We start from the raw sequence: 21,772 nt of genomic DNA, 5'->3' as shown, positions 1-21,772 counted from the left end.
AGCTAAAAGTGCAATGCACCAAGAGGCTTAACCTCTTGAAGTTTCTTAGCAGCACTAATTGGGGGGCTGACCGCGTGGTGCTCCTGCGATTCTATCGGGCACACATTTTATCCCGGTTAGACTACGGCAGTGCAGCATATGGCTCCGCAAGACCAAGCGTTCTTGCGAAGCTGAACAGTATCCACCACAGCGGGGTTAGGTTGGCGACGGGAGCTTTTCGTACTAGCCCCATCGCTAGCCTGCTCGCTGAGTCTGGTGTGCCGCCTCTACACCTGAGGCGCCAGCAACTACTACTTACATATGCTGCAAATTTGCGACAGATGCCACTTCATCCGAGCTATCCCTGCGTGTTCAACAATGGCAATCGCTTGTTGTACGTTGCTCATCCACGTGCGACGCGGCCGGTTGGGATACGCTTGGATAGCAGTTATGAATTGTTTGACGTACCTTCGATTCCTTGCCTTGTCAGACAACCAAGTGGGGTACCTCCGTGGGTTGTGCGACGACCTGAAATCATCCTGGATTTGCACACTGGCCCGAAAGGAGACACGGACCCTTCGATTTATCGGAGGATCTACCTGTCCGTTCTTGGCCGCTATCCAGGTTCAGTCGTCGTTTACACGGATGGTTCACGGACAGATACGAAGGTGGGCTGTGCGTTCGTTGTCGACAATGATCGGTTTCTTTTTGCTCTCCCGGATACCTGTAGTGTGTACACGGCAGAGCTCTATGCTATCTGTGAGGCTCTGCGGTACGCACTAGACAATGAGCGCCGACACTTTCTTGTGTGTTCTGACTCCTTGAGTTCGCTTCAGTCTATTGATACCTGTTTCCCTCGACACCCTCTGGTGCAGCAGATCCAGGACCTGCTGGCCGGGTGTTCGGATGCCGGCACCAGAATTACGTTTGTGTGGCTCCCCAGCCACATGGGCATAGAGGGAAACGAGTTAGCAGATCAGGCTGCCAAGGAGGCAGTTACACTGCCCCCGTTGCCTTTCAAGGTTCCAGCAAGTGATATTCGCTCTCAGCTGAGACATCTGGTTATGTCTCATTGGGAGATGGAGTGGCAGGCCATCCCACTTCCCAATAAGCTGAGAGTGATAAAAGGAACAACGAAGGTATGGAGGACTTCCCTTCGGGCTTCGCGGAGGGAAGCCGTGGTATTATGTCGCCTTCGGATCGGCCACGGTATCTTGACGCACTCCCATCTACTGAACGGAGAACCCCCTCCGGTGTGTACCTGCGGCGACCATCTTACCGTGGTACACATCCTTACGGAGTGCGTGGACCTGGTCGATCTGCGCCGTAGTATTAACCTTCCGAGTACTATCTCCCTTATCTTGCGCGATGACGAGCAGTCAGCAGACCTCGTCATCCGCTTTATGAGGGATAGCGGTCTGTTTTATCGTGTGTGATGTCGTCCTTTGTCCTAGTGTTGTTTATGTCAGTTGCGCTTTTATTTCATTGACTTCATTTTATTTTGTGTTGCGCATTTTAATGTGTTATTTGAACGTCTAACGTAAATTATGTGTTAATATCTGTATTACTGGGTAATGCCTTATTCCTTCAATTTCCTGTACTTTCTCTTATTTTAATAGAACATAAGGCATTGCGTATTAGATCCACTGACTGTTTTAATCTCACCCTCATTTTTCTTCATCACCATTCTTTTTTAACTCTAGTCAGTGGATACTTTTTAAAATTTTAACTTCATGTCTCATGTCATTCATTTCGTTCCATTAGGGGCCGATGACCTTCGATGTTAGGCCCCTTAAAACAACAAGCATCATCATCATCGAACCTGCTACGCAGGCGTAGCAGGGGGAGAGGTGATACTCCCACGTGGCGCGTCCCAGGTGGCGAATAGGGGGGTCCTAACCGGCTTGCCGGCGGACTTGAGGGAAATAAAATACCTCTCGCGGACCAAACACACTACCCCCTGCGGGTGGGAGACGCACATGTAGAATACACCCGCGGTATCCCCTGCCTGTCGTAAGAGGCGACTAAAAGGGGCGACCAAGGGCTGACTGAATTAGAGCCATGCAACTAATTTTGAATCGTACCATCACGCGGGGAACACCATAGGTTGCCTGTACTTGCGAGTAGTACCACTAAATTCGGTACGAAATAGGTTTGTGATTAGTAGCAGTAAAAGCCTGGCCTGGTGGATTCCAGTAACCGTGCGTCGTACCCATGTGTGCAACACCGTGGGTCTGGGCGTAGCCTGTGAGTTGTACCACTATATGAGCAGCACCGTGGGTCTGCGTTGCCTGTGATTAGTACCCACTATGTGAGGAACACCACGGGAATACCGGCGCCCGTGTTTAGTACACCTAGGTGGGGAACCTTCTCTGTTTGCGTTGACTCTGAGTTGGGCCATTGTGTGAGACACACCATAGGTCTGCGTTACTTGTACGTATTGCAATACTTGTGAGTAGTACCATCTTTTGTGGAACACCGTGAGTCTTCGCTACTTCTGATTAATACCCCAACATGACACATACCATGGTTCTATTTTACTCGCGACATGTACCATTCTGTGGGGCCTTAGACGTGGATTTTGCACCCCCTGTAGACACCAAGCATCATTGTGCTTTATAAGTGGTTCCTTGGTCGGTAATAATGTTATTTTCGATCTGTATTGAGTCGGATCCACTGGTTTTTGTTGGTTTGTTTTGTGTTTTGTTGAGTTCCTGTCCATCCATTCATTCTTCATGCCATATTTTATTTTTATTTTGGTCAGTGGATGCCTTTGCAATTTTTGTTCTTTCATTTCGTACCATTAGGGGCCGATGACCTTTGATGTTAGGCCCCTTAAAACAACAAGCATCATCATCATCATCATCATTTGAAGGTCAGCCTCCGGTAGGTCGTGTGGCTCTTGGAGGAGCATTCTCTGCTAATGGTAGTGATCGGCTGACTTCCATTCTGAATTCTTTATGAGGTCTCTTTTGTCCTCACAAAACCCTTTACGAAATGAAGCTGTACAGAATTACAATCTCCAACAGGTGAAAGAAAAGTTTTTATACCATTTTATGGATTTTCGTTATGGCTGCACACCCGTAATCATCTGGCCAGATCTATCAATTGGTCCCATTATCTGGTTGTAGTCCTGAACAGACACTGGGATAATCCTCCGTTGTCCTGTGGCACTTTCAGTCTTGCCAGTTTCAACCATTCCACTAGTATGAGCAGTTGTGAGCATGTTTACTTCCCTTCTATCCATCAATTTAACAGCAAGAAAATTTGAGGTATGCCTCGCTTCTACCTCACCTCTTCGTAGTTTAGTAGTGGACCCTGGCACTCCCCTTCTGTTTTTCCTCACTGTTCCACAGGCATGAGTACGCTGTGCATGCAGAGCTTCTAGAAGTTATGGACTGGCGTAAACTTTGTCAACATAAAGCGCATGTCCCCGATTGAGATATGCTTTTATGAGCGTGAGGACAACAGAAGCAGAAAACCCTATCTGTCAATCTTCAAGTTCTGTTGTGGCTCCAGTATATACTATAATATCTAAAATGTATCCAGTCCGACAGTCACAAAGTACAAATAATTTTACACCTATTCTACTTCTTTTTGAGGGAATGTATTGCTTGAACGCTAAGCGTCCTTCGAACAGAACTAGACTTTCGTCGATGCATAAATCTCTAAAAGTCTGAAATATAGCCCACGAACCTGCTACGAAGACGTAGCAGGGGGAGAGGTGATACTCCCACGTGGCGCGTCCCAGGTGGCGGATAGGGAGGTCCTAACCGGCTTGCCGGCGGACTTGAGGGAAATAAAATACCTCTCGCGGACCAAACACACCACCCCCCTGCGGGTGGGGGACGCACATGTAGAATACACCCGCGGTATCCCCTGCCTGTCGTATGAGTCGACTAAAAGGGGTGACCTAGGCGCGGACATGGATTGCGGTTTGGTATAAGGTGTTGGACCTCCTGTGGATGGGAGGGGTCGAGTACATTCACAGGTAATCCCTGCCTGTCGTAGAAGGCGACTTAAAGGGTCATGTGGCCATGGTCCCCTCTTTATTTTATTATTATTTTTCCGAGGGTCAGATGTAGACCATTCTAAATTTTGATGTGCGTGCTGCCCGGAGATGGGCCTCTTACGTGTGCGATTACGCCCAAAAGCCCGCAACTGTCCACCCAGGACCATTGCGTGGTGGGAGCGCCATGTACCTTGGCAGTGGTATCCGCCTGACAACACAGGTCCTCGCACAGCCGAATGCCAGAAGGACATATTATTATTAATTATTTTTATTTTTTTCTCTATATTTAGTGCTCTGTAAACGCTATGGGGTACATGCTATTGCGGGTGACTGGAGGAAGGGAGTCTTAGTGCTCATTGCCTCAGTCATGCCGTATTAGGCATCGTTCAACATCGGACCCCGGGCAGTACCTGCTATGACCAGGTGGGTATTGCCTTGGCTGCTTGGTTCGGCTACAGAGACCCCTGATCGGAGTGGGTGGCATTCGGGGAGGATGCTATCGGGCATGGCTTCCAAACGAAGTCTGCTCTCTCAAGGTGGTCCCCCACCTAAGTCTTTAAGTTTTGCTTCCCTGAGAGGTTCAACTCCCTGGGAACATGCGCAGCGTGAAGGAATGGGATCCAGCTTCCCTAGGTTTCTGGTCGCTACCAGAACCGATGGGCACGATTTTAAGCTGGTGAAGTCGATCCTTTTTAGTCGGCACATCGAAGGCGTTTATGGCGAACTGGAGGAACTTAAGAAAATGCGCAACGGTAGTTTGCTTATGAAGACTCGTACAGCACTGCAAGCTGATCAGTTGCTTAAGTGCGAGCACTTTGGCGAAATCCCCGTCAAAGTGGAGGAGCATAAGTCCTTGAACCTGGTTCGCGGAGTCATCTTTCACCGCGACCTTATTTTGAACACTGACGACGAGTTGATGGAAGCAATGAAGAACCGTGGCATGACACACGTCCGGCGCATTACGCGCAAGGTCAACGGTGAAGACGTTGCCACTGGTGCCTTCATTGTCTCCTTCAAGTTGTCAGTGTTACCAGAGAAAGTCAAGGTAACAACTTATCGTTGCGATGTGAGGCCGTACATCCCGCCTCCTATGCGATGCTATCAATGCCAGCGATTCGGACATATGGTATCTCGCTGTTCGAATCAGGCTGTATGTGGCACATGTGGACGAGTAGCTCACGGCGCGGAGGAGTGCTCACCTCCATACAAGTGCACTAACTGCTCCGGTTTTCATTCTCCTCGGGATCGGAATTGTCCGACATACCTGAGTGAGAAGAAGATCCAGGAGATCAAGACCCTGGATGGTCTTTCCTACCGTAAGTTTCATTCTACGAATACACCTACCCGTACACTCGACTATAGCTTGATAGCTCAGAGTCTTCCAGGTTCGTCATTTACGACCAAGACACCTGTCCAGACCGCTGCGCCCAAGGCGACTGTTGCTGCTCCCAGCAACGGCGCAAATAGTCAAAGCTCGAAGGGGGGACCACCCCTCCTTCGACCAACCAGAAGTCTGTGCAGGGTGGCAGTTGCCAGCCGGCACACCAAGGGGGGAAGGCCAAGTCTCCCCCCCCCCTAGGAGGTCGACGAAAGTCGTGCCCCAGCCGGTGGAGGCGGCATCGTCGACCAGGGCTGGGAAACCATCTCCCAGCTCGTCTAAACCTGAAAAAAAGAAGGGGAAGAAGAGCGCCCGTTCTTAGCGCTCTCGGACTTCCCCTGCGCAGGAGAAGTCATGCCCCCCATCTGGGGGGTATGAGTCTGCGCCGGGAGGCACTCATGCTCCCAAACCTGCGCGCTCTCCTCGTAGGGGACCCCCTCGCGCCCGAAAAGTGTCGAAGTTCTGGGCGGCACCCCTGCAATCTTTTGATGACGGGATGGATGTCGCACTGTCCTCTACATCTACGGATGTAGAATTAGATAGTGTTTAGGCTAACGAGCATTTTTTCGCTCATAACCTAACACTCCTTTTATAGTCCACACTATGGCACTGTTACAGTGGAATTGTAATGATTATGACAGGCATCTTGCTGAGTTACGTCAGCTCATTAGTGAGTACGCAGCGAGTATAGTCTGTATTCAGGAGACCAACTTCAGACCTGGTCATCATACGGTCTTGAGAAATTTCAGACTATACTCGACAGAACGGTACTATGCTCACCGGGCGTCCGGTGGTGTTGGGATTTTTGTACGTTCTGATACCTACAGCGAAGAGGTTCCATTAAGAACTACCCTCGAGGCTGTAGCTGTTCGCGTTCCGCTGCCTGTCATAACAACAGTGTGTAATGTTTATTTTCAACCAGGTCACGCTCTTAACATAAATGATGTCACTGATCTTATAGATCAGCTTCCATCTCCCTTCCTCTTGTTGGGCGATTTTAACGCCCATCACCCTATCTGGGGCTCTGAGACGTTTGCCCCAGGGGGAGAGAGCTGGAAGCATTAGTTACCGAGCTGGATTTATGTATTTTGAACACGGGGGAACCAACTCACTTTAGTGTGCGTTACGGCACATATTCTCGCATAGACGTAAGTCTATGCAGCCGAACGTTGGTTCCACTGTTTCGGTGGCATACACACGATGATCTCTGTGACAGTTACCATTTTCCCATCATTCTTACTTTGATGAACCAAAAATCCGTCGTGGCTCCCCCTCGATGGATTTTGAAACATGCTGATTGGCCAAAGTACACATCATTAGCTGCCTTTAACGATGATATCAGGCAGACCGTCGGCGAGGAAATAACTTATATCACCCGAGTTATTCTTGATGCTGCTGCGGAGTCCATTCCGTTCTATTCGGGGACTCCTCGCCGAAAGCTCGTTCCTTGGTGGAACGAAGAAATAGCAGCACCTATCAAAGAACGCCGTCGCGCTCACAAACGTTACCGTCGACAGCCTACTGTGGCCAACTTGATTACATTCAAGAAACTCCGCGCTAAGGCGCGAGTTCTTATTCGTCAAAGTAAGAAGGCTTCATGGGAGAGATATGTGTCGTCTCTGACGTCACATACTCCATCATCTCAAGTGTGGACTAAGCTTCGACGTATTTCGGGTATCCATGGATCATCTTCTGTACCGGGAATTTCCATTGCAGGCAATATTGTCACTGAATCCCTCCTGATTGCTGACCATCTAGCCAGTCATTTCGCGGATGTATCTGGCTCCGGGAATTACCATCCTGATTTCCTCGCTCTGAAGCGAGAGGCAGAACGGCATCACCTTAGTTTTGCCTCTCAAGCTTCAGAGGACTACAACGTGCCCTTTACGGAGTCGGAACTCCGCAGCGCCCTAGCGCTTTGCAAGGACACGTCTCCTGGACCGGACAACATCCACAACCAGATATTGAAACACCTTAGTGATGATAGTCTCCTATATCTCCTTCGTGTGTTCAACCGAATCTGGACAGAGGGTGATTTTCCATCTCAGTGGCGAGAGGGCATAGTTATCCCTGTCCTCAAGCCTGACAAAGATCCTAAGTATGCAGGAAGTTACAGACCGATTTGTCTTACAAATTGCCTGTGTAAGCTATTTGAGAGGATGGTAAATTGCAGACTCGTGTGGTGTCTGGAGAAACAAGGACTCTTGTACGAGTACCAATGTGGATTTCGAGCCGCTCGATCCACCACCGACCACTTGGTACGCCTGGAGAGCTCTATCCAGGATGCGTTTCTCCGCAAACAGCACTTGGTAGCTGTCTTCTTTGACTTGGAGAAGGCCTACGACACCACCTGGCGATATGGCATCCTTTCAGTCCTGCATCAATGGAGATTCTGAGGTAACTTGCTGGTATTTATTGCGAGTTTTTTGTCCCTCCGTCTATTCCGTGTCCGAGTAGGGAGAACATATTCGCAATACCACGTTCAAGAAAATGGAGTCCCACAGGGATCGGTTCTTAGTGTCACTCTGTTCGCGATTGCCATAAACGGTATTGTCGCTGCTGCTGGTCCAGCCGTAATACCGTCCCTATATGTGGATGATTTTGCTCTGCACTATAGCTCGTGCAGTATGGCAGTCGCAGAGCGACAGTTACAGCAAGCTATTAGGAGGGTGGAGAAGTGGACCTTAGAACATGGCTTTCGGTTTTCTGCCGCAAAGACCTCCGTTGTCCACTTTTGTCGTCAACGTACTCTTCACCCTCAACCTGAGCTTTATCTAAGAAATGTCGTTCTTCCAGTTGTTGACACCTACCGATTTCTTGGGCTCCTTTTTGACAGTAAATTATCGTGGGAGCCACACGTGCGGGAGCTAAAAGTGCAATGCACCAAGAGGCTTAACCTCTTGAAGTTTCTTAGCAGCACTAATTGCGGAGCTGACCGCGTGGTGCTCCTGCGATTCTATCGGGCACACATTTTATCCCGGTTAGACTACGGCAGTGCAGCATATGGCTCCGCAAGACCAAGCGTTCTTGCGAAGCTGAACAGTATCCACCACAGCGGGGTTAGGTTGGCGACGGGAGCTTTTCGTACTAGCCCCATCGCTAGCCTGCTCGCTGAGTCTGGTGTGCCGCCTTTACACCTGAGGCGCCAGCAAAGCTTCTTTTGTATGCTGCAAATTTGCGACAGATGCCACTTCATCCGAGCTATCCCTGCGTGTTCAACAATGGCAACCGTTTGTTGTACGCTGCTCATCCTCGTGCGACGCGGCCGGTTGGGATACGCTTGGATAGCAGTTATGAATTGTTTGACGTACCTTCGATTCCTTGCCTTGTCAGACAACCAAGTGGGGTACCTCCGTGGGTTGTACGACGACCTGAAATCATCCTGGATTTACACACTGGTCCGAAAGGAGACACGGACCCCTCGATTTATCGGAAGCTCTACCTGACCGTTGTTTTCCGCTATCCAGGTTCAGTCGTCGTTTACACGGATGGTTCAAGGACAGATACGAAGGTGGGCTGTGCGTTCGTTGTCGGAAATGATCGGTTTCTTTTTGCTCTCCCGGAAACCTGTAGTGTGTACACAGCGGAGCTTTATGCTATCTGTGGAGCTCTGCGGTACGCACTGTACAATGAACGCCGACACTTTCTCGTGTGTACTCACTCCTTGAGCTCGCTCCAGTCTATTGATACCTGTTTCCCTCGGCACCCTCTGGTGCCGCTAATCCAGGACCTGCTGGCCGGGTGTTGGGATGCTGGCACCAGAATCACGTTTCTGTGGCTCCCAAGCCACATGGGCATAGAGGGAAACGAGTTAGCAGATCAGGCTGCCAAGGAGGCAGTTACACTGCCCCCGTTGCCTTTCAAGGTTCCAGCAAGTGATATTCGCTCTCAGCTGAGACATGTGGTTATGTCTCATTGGGAGATGGAGTGGCAGGCCACCCCACTTCCCAATAAGCTGAGAGCGATAAAAGGAACAACGAAGGTATGGAGGACTTCCCTTCGGGCTTCGCGGAGGGAAGCCGTGGTATTATGTCGTCTTCGGATTGGCCACGGTATCTTGACGCACTCCCATCTCCTGAAAGGAGAACCCCCTCCGGTGTGTACCTGCGCCAACCATCTTACCGTGGTACACATCCTTACGGAGTGTGTGGACCTGGTCGATCTGCGCCGTAGTCTTAACCTTCCGAGTACAATCTCCCTTAACTTGCGCGATGACGAGCAGTCAGCAGACCTCGTCATCCGCTTTATGAGGGATAGCGGTCTGTTTTATCGTGTGTGATGATGTCCTTTGTCCTAGTGTTGTTTATGTCAGTTGCGCTTTTATCTCATTGACTTCATTTTAGTTTGTGTTGCGCATTTTAATGTGTTATTTTAACCTCTAACGTAAATTATGTGTTAATATCTGTACTACTGGGCAATGCCTTATTCCTTCGATTTCCTGTACTTCCTCTTCTTTTAAGAGAACATAAGGCATTGCGTATTAGATCCACTGATTGTTTTAATCTCACCCTCATTTTTCTTCATCACCACTCTTTTTTAACTCTAGTCAGTGGATACGTTTTAAAATTTTAACTTCATGTCTTATGTCATTCATTTCGTTCCATTAGGGGCCGATGACCTTCGATGTTAGGCCCCTTAAAACAACAAGCATCATCATCATCATGAAATATAGCAGGGAAAGTTTGTTTCAGGTGCTCAATAATAGGCCGGATTTGTATAGTCTGTCGCCTTGAAGTTGGAAGTGGTTGTCAATGAAATGAAGGAACCGTACAATTTATACCGATACAGGACATGAATGGTTAAAACGCAGGAGTGTGAATGAGAGGATCGGTAGACCAACATTCTTCTAAGCTATATTTGTTTACATGACCATTAGCATACTTATTGCTAAAAATAAATGCATTTCTTCAGCCGTAACATCAGTCCATTTTGACGCTTGGGATGTGGGAGAAATGAGCAAATTATTCCCTGGGTATTGCGCGTGATACAAGTTTATTTTCTATGACAATTTTTTCCACTAGGGTATGCGGAAAATGTCTTTTCAAAATCCACGAACCTGCTACTAAGGCGTAGCAGGGGGAGAGGTGATACTCCCACGTGGCGCGTCCCAGGTGGCGGATAGGGGGTCCTAACCGGCTTGCCGGCGGACTTGAGGGAAATAAAATACCTCTCGCGGACCAAACACACTACCCCCTGCGGGTGGGGGACGCACATGTAGAATACACCCGCGGTACCCCCCTGCCTGTCGTATTAGCCGACTAAAAGTGGCGACCTAGGCGCGGACATGGATTGCGGTTTGGTATAATGTGTTGGACCTCCTGTGGATGGGAGGGGTCGAGTACATTCACAGGTAATCCCTGCCTGTCGTAGAAGGCGACTTAAAGGGTCATGTGGCCATGGTCCCCTCTTTATTTTATTATTATTTTTCCGAGGGTCAGATGTAGACCATTTCAAAATGTTGATGTGCGTGCTGCCCGGAGATGGGCGTCTTACGTGTGCGATTACGCCCAAACCCCGCAACTGTCCACCCAGGACCATTGCGTGCTGGGAGCGCCATGTACCTTGGCAGTGGTATCCGCCTGACAACACAGGTCCCCGCACAGCCGAATGCCAGAAGGACATATTATTGATAATTTTTTTAAATTTTTTCTCTATATTTAGTGCTCTGTACACGCTATGGGGTACATGCTATTGCGGGTGACTGGAGGAAGGGAGCCCTAGTGCTCATTGCCTCAGTCATCCCGTATTATGCATCGTCCAACATCGGACCCCGGGCAGTACCTGCTACGACCAGGTGGGTATTGCCTTGGCTGCTTGGTTCGGCTACAGAGACCCCTGATCGGAGTGGGTGGCATTCGGGGAGGAAGCTTTCGGGAATGGCTTCCAAACGAAGTCGTCCTTCTCAGGGTGGTCCCCCAACTAAGTCTTTAACTTTTGCTTCCCGGAGAGGTTCAAATCCCTGGGAACATGCGCAGCGTGAAGGAATGGGATCCAGCTTCCCTAGGTTTCTGATCGCTACCAGAACCGATGGGCATGATTTTAAGCTGGTGAAGTCGATCCTTTTTAGTAGACACATCGAAGGCGTTTACGGCGAACTTGAGGAACTTAAGAAAATGCGCAACGGTAGTTTGCTTATGAAGACTCGTACAGCACTGCAAGCTGATCAGCTGCGACGACTTTGGCGAAATCCCCGTCAAAGTGGAGGAGCATAAGTCCTTGAACCTTGTTCGCGGAGTCACCTTTTACTGCGACCTTATTTTGATCACTGACGACGAGTTGATGGAAGCAATGAAGAACCGTGGCATGACACACGTCCGGCGCATTACGCGCAAGGTCAACGGTGAAGACGTTGCCACTGGTGCCTTCATTGTCTCTTTCAAGTTGTCAGTGTTACCAGAGAAAGTCAAGGTAACAACTTATCGTTGCGATGTGAGGCCGTACATCCCGCCTCCTATGCGATGCTATCAATGCCAGCGATTCGGACATAGGGTCTCTCGCTGTTCGAATCAGGCTGTATGTGGTACATGTGGACGAGTAGCTCACGGCGCGGAGTTGTGCACAACTCCGTACAAGTGCACTAACTGCTCCGGTTTTCATTCTCCTAGGGATCGGAACTGTCCGACATACCTGAGTGAGAAGAAGATCCAGGAGATCAAGACCCTGGATGGTCTTTCCTACCAGGAAGCGCGCCGTGGGTTTAATTCCACGAATACACCTGCCCGTACACTCGACTACATCATGATAGCTCAGAGTCTTCCAGGTTCGTTATTTTCAACATCGTTACCTGTACGGATCGCTGCGCCCAAGGCGACTGTTGCTGCTCCCAGCGACGTCGCAAAGAGTAAAAGATCGAAGTGGGGGACCACCACACCATCGACCGACCAGAAGTCTGTGCAGGCTGGCAGTTCCCAGCCGGCACAGCACGGGGGGGGGGGGGGAAGACTAAGTCTCCCCCCCTAGGAGGTCGACGAAAGTCGTGCCCCAGCCGGCGGAGGCGGCATCGTCGACCAGGGCTGGGAAACCATCTCCCTGCCCGTCTAAACTAGAAAAAAAGAAGGGGAAGAAGAGTGCCCTTCCTGAGCGCTCTCGGACTTCCCCTGCGAACTAGATTTCATGCCGCCCACCTGAGGGGTATGAGTCTGCGCCGGGAGGTACTCCTGCTCCCAAACCTGCGCGCTCTCCTCGTAGGGGACCCCTTCGCCCCCGAAAACGTCGAAGTTCTGGGCGGCATCCCCGCGGTCTGTCGACGACGTGATGGATGTCGCGCTGTCCACTACATCTACGGATGTGGATGTTGATAGTCTTTAGGTTTGTGAGCATTTTATCGCTCATAACCTAACACTACATATATCGTCCACACTATGGCACTGTTACAGTGGAATTGTAATGTTTATGACAGGCATCTTGCTGAGTTACGTCAGCTCATTAGTGAGTACGCAGCGAGTATAGTCTGTATTCAGGAGACCTACTTCAGACCTGGTCATCATACGGTCTTGAGAAATTTTAGGCTACACTCTACAGAACGATACTATGCTCACCGGGCTTCCGGTGACGTTGGCATTTTTGTACGTTCTAATACCTACAGCGAAGAGGTTCCATTAAGAACCCCACTCGGGGCTATAGCTGTTCGCGTTTCACTGCCTGTCATAGCAACATTGTGTAATGTTTATTTTCCACCAGGCCAGAATCTTAATATAACTGATGTCATTGATCTCATAGATCAGCTTCCACCTCCCTTCATTTATTGGGAGATTTTAACGCCCATCACCACATGTGGGGCTCTGAGGCGCCTTGCCCCCGGGGAAGAGAGCTGGAAATATTAGCAACAGAGCTGGATTTATGTATTTTGAACACAGGGGAACCAACTCACTTTATTGTACGTTATGGCACGTATTCTCGCATCGACCTAAGTCTATGCAGCCGAACGTTGGTTCCACTGTTCCGGTGGAATACACACGATGATCTCTGTGACAGGGACTATTTTCCCATCATCCTTACTTTGTTGAAACATAAATCCGTCGAGGCTCCCCCTCGATGGATTCTTAAACATGCTGATTGGCCAAAGTACACATCCCTAGCTGTCTTTAACGATGATATCAGGCGAAGTGTCGGCGAGGAAATAACTTACGTTACCCAAGTTATTCTTGCTGCTGCTGAGGAGTCCATTCCGTTTTTCTCGGGGTCTCCTCGCCGAAAACTCGTTTTCCTGGTGGAACGATGCAATAGCAGCAGCCATCAAAGAACGCCGTCCCGCTCATAAGTGTTACCGTAGACAGCCTACTGTGGCCAACTTGGTAATATTTAAGAAACTCCGCGCTAAGGCGCGAGTTCTTATTCGACAAAGTAAGAAGGCTTCATGGGAGAGATGTGTGTTGTCTATAACGTCACATACTCCGTCATCTCAAGTGTGGACTAAGCTTCGGCGTATTTCGGGTATCCAAGGATCATCTTCTGTACCGGGAATTTCCATTGCAGACAATATCGTCACTGAACCCCTCTCGATTGCTAACCATCTAGCTCGCCATTTCGCGGATGTGTCTGGCTCCGGGAATTACCATCCTGATTTCCTCGCTCTGAAGCGGGAGGCAGAACGTCATCACCTTAGTTTTGCCTCTCAAGCTTCAGAGGACTACAACGTGCCGTTTACGGAGTGGGAACTCCGCAGCGCCCTAGCGCTTTGCAAGGACACGTCTCCTGGACCGGACAACATCCATAACCAGATGTTGACACACCTTAGTGATGATAGTCTACTCTATCTCTTTCGTGTGTTCAACCGTATCTGGATGGAGGATGATTTTCCGTCTCAGTGGCGAGAGGGCATAGTCATTCCTGTCCTCAAGCCTGACAAAGATCCGATGTATGCAGGAAATTACAGGCCGATTTGTCTTACAAACTGCCTGTGTAAGCTTTTTGAGAGGATGGTAAATCGCCGACTCGTGTGGTGTCTGGAGAAAAAAGGACTCTTGTCGGAATACCAGTGTGGTTTTCGAGCTGCTCGATCCACCACTGACCACTTGGTCCGCCTGGAGAGCTCTATCCACGATGCGTTTCTCCGTAAACAGCACTTGGTAGCTGTTTTCTTTGACTTAGAGAAGGCTTACGACACCACATGGCGATATGGTACCCTTTCAGTCCTGCATCAATGGAGATTCCGAGGTAACTTGCCGGTATTTAATGCGAATTTTTTGTCCCTCTGTCTATTCCGTGTCCGAGTAGGGAGGACATATTCGCAATATCACGTTGAGGAAAATGGTGTCCCACAGGGATCGGTTCTTAGTGTCACTCTGTTCGTGATTGCCATAAACGGTATTGTTGCTGCTGCTGGTCCAGCAGTAATACCGTCGCTATATGTGGATGATTTTGCTCTGCATTATAGGTCGTGCAGTATGGCAGTCGCAGAGCGACAATTACAGCAAGCTATTAGGATGGTGGAGAAATGGACCTTAGAACATGACTTTCGGTTTTCTGCCGCAAAGACTTCCGTTGTCCACTTTTGTCGTCACCGTACTCTTCACCCACATCCTGAGCTTTATTTAGGAAATGTCGTTCTTCCAGTTGTTGACACTTACCGTTTTCTTGGGCTCCATTTCGACAGTAAATTATCGTGGGAGACACACGTGCGTGAGCTCAAAGTACAATGCACCAAGAGGCTTAACCTCTTGAAGTTCCTTAGCAGCACTAATTGGGGAGCTGACCGCGTGGTTCTCCGATTTTACAGGGCACACATTTTATCCAGGGTAGACTACGGCAGTGCAGCATATGGTTCAGCAAGGCCAAGCGTGCTTGGGAAGCTGAACAGCATCCACCACAGCGGGTTTAGGTTGGCGACGGGAGCTTTCCGTACAAGCCCCATTACCAGCCTGTTCGCTGAGTCGGGTGTGCCGCCTTTACATCTGAGGCGCCAGCAAATGCTTCTTTCGTATGCTGCAAATTTGCGACAGATGCCACTTCATCCAAGCTATCCTTGCATGTTCAACAATGCCAACCGTTTGCTGTATGCTGCTTGTTCTCGAGCAACGCGGCCGGTTGGAATACACTTGGAGAGCAGTTACAAATTGTTCGACGTACCTTCGGTTCCTTGCCTTGTCAGACACCCGAGTGGGGTACCTCCGTGGGTAGTACGACGACCTGAAATAATCCTGGGTCTGCACACTGGCCCGAAAGGAAACACGGACCCTTCGATTTATCGGAGGCTCTTCCTGTCCGTTGTTGGCCGCTATCCAGGTTCCGTCGTCGTCTACCCGGACTGTTCGAGGACAGATACGAAGGTGGGCTGTGCGTTCGTTGTCGACAATGATAGGTTCCTTTTTGCTCTCCCGGAAACCTGTAGTGTGTACACAGCAGAGCTCTATGCCATCCGCGAAGCTCTGCGGTATGCACTGTACAATGAACGCCGACACTTTCTCGTGTGTACCGACTCCTTGAGTTCGCTCCAGTCTATTGATACTTGTTTCCCTCGGCACCCTGTGGTGCAGCGGATCCAGGACCTGCTGGCCGGGTGTTCGGATGCCGGCACCAGAATCACGTTTCTGTGGCTCCCATGCCACATGGGCATAGAGGGAAATGAATTAGCAGATAAGGCTGCCAAGGAGGCAGTTACATTGCCCCCGTTGCCTTTCAAAGTTCCAGCAAGTGATATTCGCTCTCAGCTGAGACATCTGGTTATGTCTTATTGGGAGATGGAGTGGCAGGCTTCGCGGAGGGAAGCCGTGGTATTATGTCGTCTTCGGATCGGCCGTGGTATCCTGACTCACTCGCATCATTTGAAAGGGGAACCGCCTCCGATATGTACCTGCGGCGAACACCTTACCGTGGTACACATCCTTACGGAGTGTGTGGACCTGGTCGATCTGCGCCGTAGTCTTAACCTTCCGAGTACAATCTCCCTTATCTTGCGAGATGATGAGCAGTCAGCAGAACTCGTCATCCGCTTTATGAGGGATAGTGGTTTGTTTTCTCGTGTGTGATGATGTCCTTTGTCCTAGTGTTTTTTGTGTTAATAGCGCTTTTATTCCATTGACTTCATTTTAGTTTGTGTTGCGCATTTTAATGTGTTCTGTTAAAGTCTAATGTAAAGTACGTATCTATATCTGTCCTAGCAAGCAGTGCCTTATTCGTTTGTCTCCTGTATTTTTGCTTAATTTATTCCAAAATAAGGCATTGCGAATCAGATCCACTGATTGTTTTAATCTCATACTCATTTTCCATCACCATTTTTTAAACTCTAGTCAGTGGATACGTTTTAAAATATTAACCGTCATGTATCCTGTCGTCCATCTCGTTCCATTAGGGGCCGATGACCTTCGATGTTAGGCCCCTTAAAACAACAAGCATCATCATCATCAAAACTTCCTAACCTAAAAATTGCGAGTCATACACTCGTAGAGTTACAGTACGCTGTCGCCATCCGCTAACTTGTAAGCACAGGGTCCTAGTTTTGTATGCACTTTATAAGGGCCTTGATATAAATTAAAAAAATCTTGGTTACCTAATCCTCACTGTCTGACAACATGGGAACTCTCACCAAAAGATCACCTACCTCAAAGTCATCTAGCACCTTATCTTTCTGCTGCCTTTTACGTTTATCTCCAGACTTAATCAGGTTCTCCCGTGCCAGTCGGACGTAAAATTCAGCGTTACGAGTTGGTTTCAGGCAAACCTTATTACCAAAATGAACTTGTGACGGCGTCAGTCTGGTGCTTTCATGTTGAACTGCATTGACCCATGTCTCTATAAGCGATAGATTAGCCACCCAGGCTGTATGCCTATCGAACACTAAGCACCTAAACATGCGAGATAACTCTTTCATAACGCGCTCACACATATTGCCCTGAGGGTACCTGATGGATGAATGGACCTGTGTAATACCTAGCTCTCTAAGGGCCAGTATTATAATATAGGTTTAAACTGTTCGTTCAGTTTAAACTTGGGTTTATCTGTTAGTTGCGTATTATAAAACTTAATCTTAAGTTCAACTAGAGATTAATTTTTCTGCCATTCATCCACAGTTTATGCTGAAGTTTAAGAATACATAACCTTACAACATGGCAGAACGAATGGATCTCAAAGATATTTTTGAGGCGTTTGAAGAAATATTAAGCGATGATGAAGTAGTAGTTCAAATTATTGAACGACCACGGGCACCACGAGGTTTTCTAGCAAGGGCACGTCACTTTCATGTATGGAATGAAACTGAGTTTTTAAATGGGTTTAGGCTTACAAAACAGGCTGTCATAACCATATTTCAGCAAATCGGTGCTAGAATAAAACATGCAACGAAAAGGTAAGAATGTAAAAATGAAATATTGAACTGCTTGAATGTTAAAAATGTAAATTTTAGAAAATAAAGTAACTTCCTTCTTTTTCAGAAATCATGCTGTAGAATCCCTCAGTCAACTACTAATAACATTGCGGTTTTATGCCTCCAGTAGTATGTTTATTGCATTGGGAGATTTCGGAGGAGTTCATAAGGCCACTGTTTCACGGACTATATTGCGTGTGACAGATTTAATTGCCTCCCTCCCTCCACAGCAAATAAAATTACCAACAGAGGAAAATGCCATGTCAGTAAGTAACAATCAGTTTTACAAAATTGCTAAGTTTCGAAGAGTGATTGGTGCCATTGACTGTACCCACATGAGGAGGAGATTCTGCAGAGCGATACAGAAACAGAAAGGGGTTCATTTCATTAAACGTGCAGGTTGTAGCTGATGCAAATCTGAAAATCAAGAATATTGTAGCAAGATGGCCAGGATCAGCACATGATGCTACCATATTCAACAGTTCACGACTGAGGGCTCAGTTTGAATCAGGTGTGCATGGCAGTTCTCTATTGCTTGGAGATTCTGGGTAAGGCATCAAACCATATCTAATGACACCACGCCCGGAACCTGCTACTCCTGCAGAATCGTTGTATAATGAATCTCAAATAAGAACAAGAAACGTTGTTGAGAGGCTCTTTGGAGTTTGGAAGCGTCGATTCCCTGTTTTGTCTCTGGGCATAAGACTAAAGTTAAAAACTGCTCAGATGGTTATTGTTGCAACTGCAGTTCTGCATAACATTACAAGAGACATGAATGAAACTGAACCAGACTTTGTACATGTGGATGAGGACAGACTAGAAGGTATAACGGAAAGGGCGCTAGGGATTGAAGTAAACAGAGATGGAGGATTTGTCAGGCAAATGCTAATTCAAGATTACTTTTCAAATTTATTGTGAAACTAATGTAACATGTAACAAAATGGCCAATTCGAGCAAAAATTAGCAATTGGTGAGTTGAAAAACCACTATTATTATTATTATTATTATTATTATTATTATTATTATTATTATTATTATTATTACCGTGTTTTTGTGGATCACAGAGGTGAAAGAAGGTGCCGGGGTGAATGGGTCTAACTACAGGGTCAATGTTAATTTAAAATGTTAACAAAGGTTATATTTTCTGAATTTTAACAAGCAAGAATAACAAAATTTAACAAGTTTTCATTAGGTGGAATAACAACGATATACCAATTTAAAAAACAAGGCTTAGAAAAATCCAAGATTTCAAATCCTAGACATCTATGGGCGACAAGCCCCTAGCTTTACAGCCTTTGAGCTCCTAGTTCAACTTTAACCAAGCAACAATTTGTTCAAAAGGGTAGAAAACTCCTGATACATGGAGCGTTGCCTGTGATTGGTACCCACTATGTGAGGAACACCACGGGAATACCGGCGCACGTGACTAGTACACCTAGGTGAGGAACCTTACCGGTTTGCGTTGGCTATGAGTGGCGCCATTGTGTGCGAAACACCATAGGTCTGCGTTACCTGTACTAAGTACAATACTTGTGAGTAGTACCATCTTGTGTGGAATACCGTGAGTCTTCGCTACTTTTGATTAGTACCGCAGCATGACAAATACCATGGTTCTACTTTACTCGCGACATGTACCATTCTGTGGGGCCTTAGTCGTGAATTTTCCACCCCTGTAGACATCAAGCATCATTGTGCTTTATAAATGGTCCCTTGGTCAGTCATACCGAAATTCGCGACATTTTTTGTGTCTGTTCCACTGTTTTTGTTTTTTTGTTTTTTGTAGGGTTCATATCCATCCATTCATTCTTCATGACATTTTTTATTTTATTTTGGTCAGTGGATTAATTTGAACTTTTCGTTATTTCATTTCGTACCATTAGGGGTCGATGACCGCGATGTTAGGCCTCTTTAAACAACAAGCATCATCATCATAACCTATGTGATAGCATGCAAAGTATAATTACATCATGGCTGATTTTATATTTTATAGGCCTGACATAATTAATAATTTACTTAAGGGACATTGGGACTGACATATATTGACTTATTTACTTCAAATTTTATACGGTGAATGAATAAAAGCAAATCAATGAAGGTAGCACCTTATTTCCCTATCAATGAACGGAGTTATCATTTTTGAGATTGGACATTTTACCATACAGAAATAATTTTCATCCTTTACCGCCTTCAGTTTGCAAGAAATTACTTCAAATTTGAGAATATGAAAATTATTTGCAACCAAACCGATGAAGAAATTGTGAAAGTAATCTCGAAACTTATAGACAGGTCACTGAAGGACATACATGCCAGTTTTTAGGCCACCATAAACAAATATGATATGCAGGTTAGGTTTCTTGTGCGTGAAAATGTGGAATGGAGATACTGGAAATTGTATTTTTCTGTAAGCAGGCATAATAAATTTCTGCAAATATTGAGATATGAACTTGACATTTTATGTGGTCCAAGTATATGGTAATATGAAGCATTGTTAAAATTTCTATCACTGTATTTTGAATTGTTCAATAGATATTACCTAAATATACTCTGAGAATTTATATGAAGATTCATCAGATAATATTGAAAACATAAGGCGCACTAAATCGATGAAGGAACACAATTCTTAGGTAACTATCCAGCACCTTATCATTTTTGAGACTGGGCCATTTACCATACTGAAATAATTTTATGTCTTTACCAGCTTCAGTTTGCAAAGAATTGCTTCAAATTTGAGCATTTCAAAGTTATTTACAACCAAACCAATCAATAAATAGTAAAAGTAATTGTACCGGTCGGTACACCTCCACGCCGCTAATTCAAACCTTGCGCCAGTTGAAACTCCCCTACTGGAATAAGTCTGAACTTTGTCTTATGTGTTAATTTTCAAGTTACCCTGAAGATGTCACTACTTGGAAATTTTGAAGTTTCTGAACTGTGTTGTTTTCGACGTATTTTTGTTTTGCTTGTAGTAAGAAGTGTGAACATTCTCTTCTAGAGGACACTACTGAAGATCAACAATAGTGCACCCTAGTGCGAAGTGAAAGAACTGTTTTTTGGAGAAATTTTTATTTCAAAATTTGTTTCTTGTTAAATTTCTTTCTGTTATTGTTTAAGTTGGCTGTATACCCCCTTCTTTTCCCTTGTTTTGTATTTAGCCAATCCCGAATTTTTAAAATTTACTTCTAACCAATCAGGTGTATCTTCTCCAAAGGGGATATGTTGCTGTACCCTAGCCAATAAATGATTGTGGGCGGGTGTTTTTCTTCCTGAAACGCCTCGAACTTTCTGCGAGAGTATATAAACTGCTGATTTTAGGGTCTCTGCGCCACTTCTGTACCATCTTTCAGTGTGTAAAGTACGTAGCAGGGGGCGGGAAGCGCCTCTTTCTTCGGGCAGCAGCTCAATAACCAGGTAATGGCCTTTTAATAACTTCTTTTCTTGCTAGCTCAGCAGTTTAACTCTCGGGGCGGGTCCGAAGCGTTTCCACCATGTAACCTTTTCCTAACAATGTAACTACTCTTAGCACCTATTCTCTTTTAAAGCTACATATTGGGATAGAGAGTGCTTAACCCTCTCGAGCTCCCACTCATATTGCTTTGAGGTGAACTTATTTCTCACAACCGATTCTTCCTTAATGTAAGGTAAATTGTTCTTTTCTAAAGTCACCTCTGTAGTATGGGATTAGCCCTTGCATTAGCGGCCTAGAGCCAGATTAGGTTTTAAACAAAATGTATTAGGAGCGCAGATCGCCTCCTCTCAAGTGGTTATTTTTGAGGTCGTGTAATTAACCTTTTTCTTACTTAATAGGCCTCAGTAGGTTGGGTATTTTACCCCTGTATCTATGTCCTTAGAGGACAACTTGAAGGTGGAGTTTGGTGTGGCCTTTAATAGGCTTAATGTTGAGAGCGAGTGGCTCTTTCCTCGAAAATTGAGTGTTGTATGCCTCGAGGAGGCTTTACTGTGTAATTCGGAGCAAGTGCTCCGGGGCATGATTGGGGTCTTCTGCCCCTTTGTTGAATTTCTGTATATCGTAAGATTGAGCTAATTGTTCATGTATTGTGGGTTTGGCTCTCGGAGCCCATCCTGTAACTCTGTAATTGTACAT

The sequence above is a fragment of the Anabrus simplex genome, chromosome 4 (genome assembly GCF_040414725.1).
Source record: "Anabrus simplex isolate iqAnaSimp1 chromosome 4, ASM4041472v1, whole genome shotgun sequence".
Lineage (NCBI taxonomy): Eukaryota > Metazoa > Arthropoda > Insecta > Orthoptera > Tettigoniidae > Anabrus > Anabrus simplex.
The sequence above is the reverse complement of the archived record's forward strand: the minus strand, read 5'-3'. Positions refer to the sequence as shown.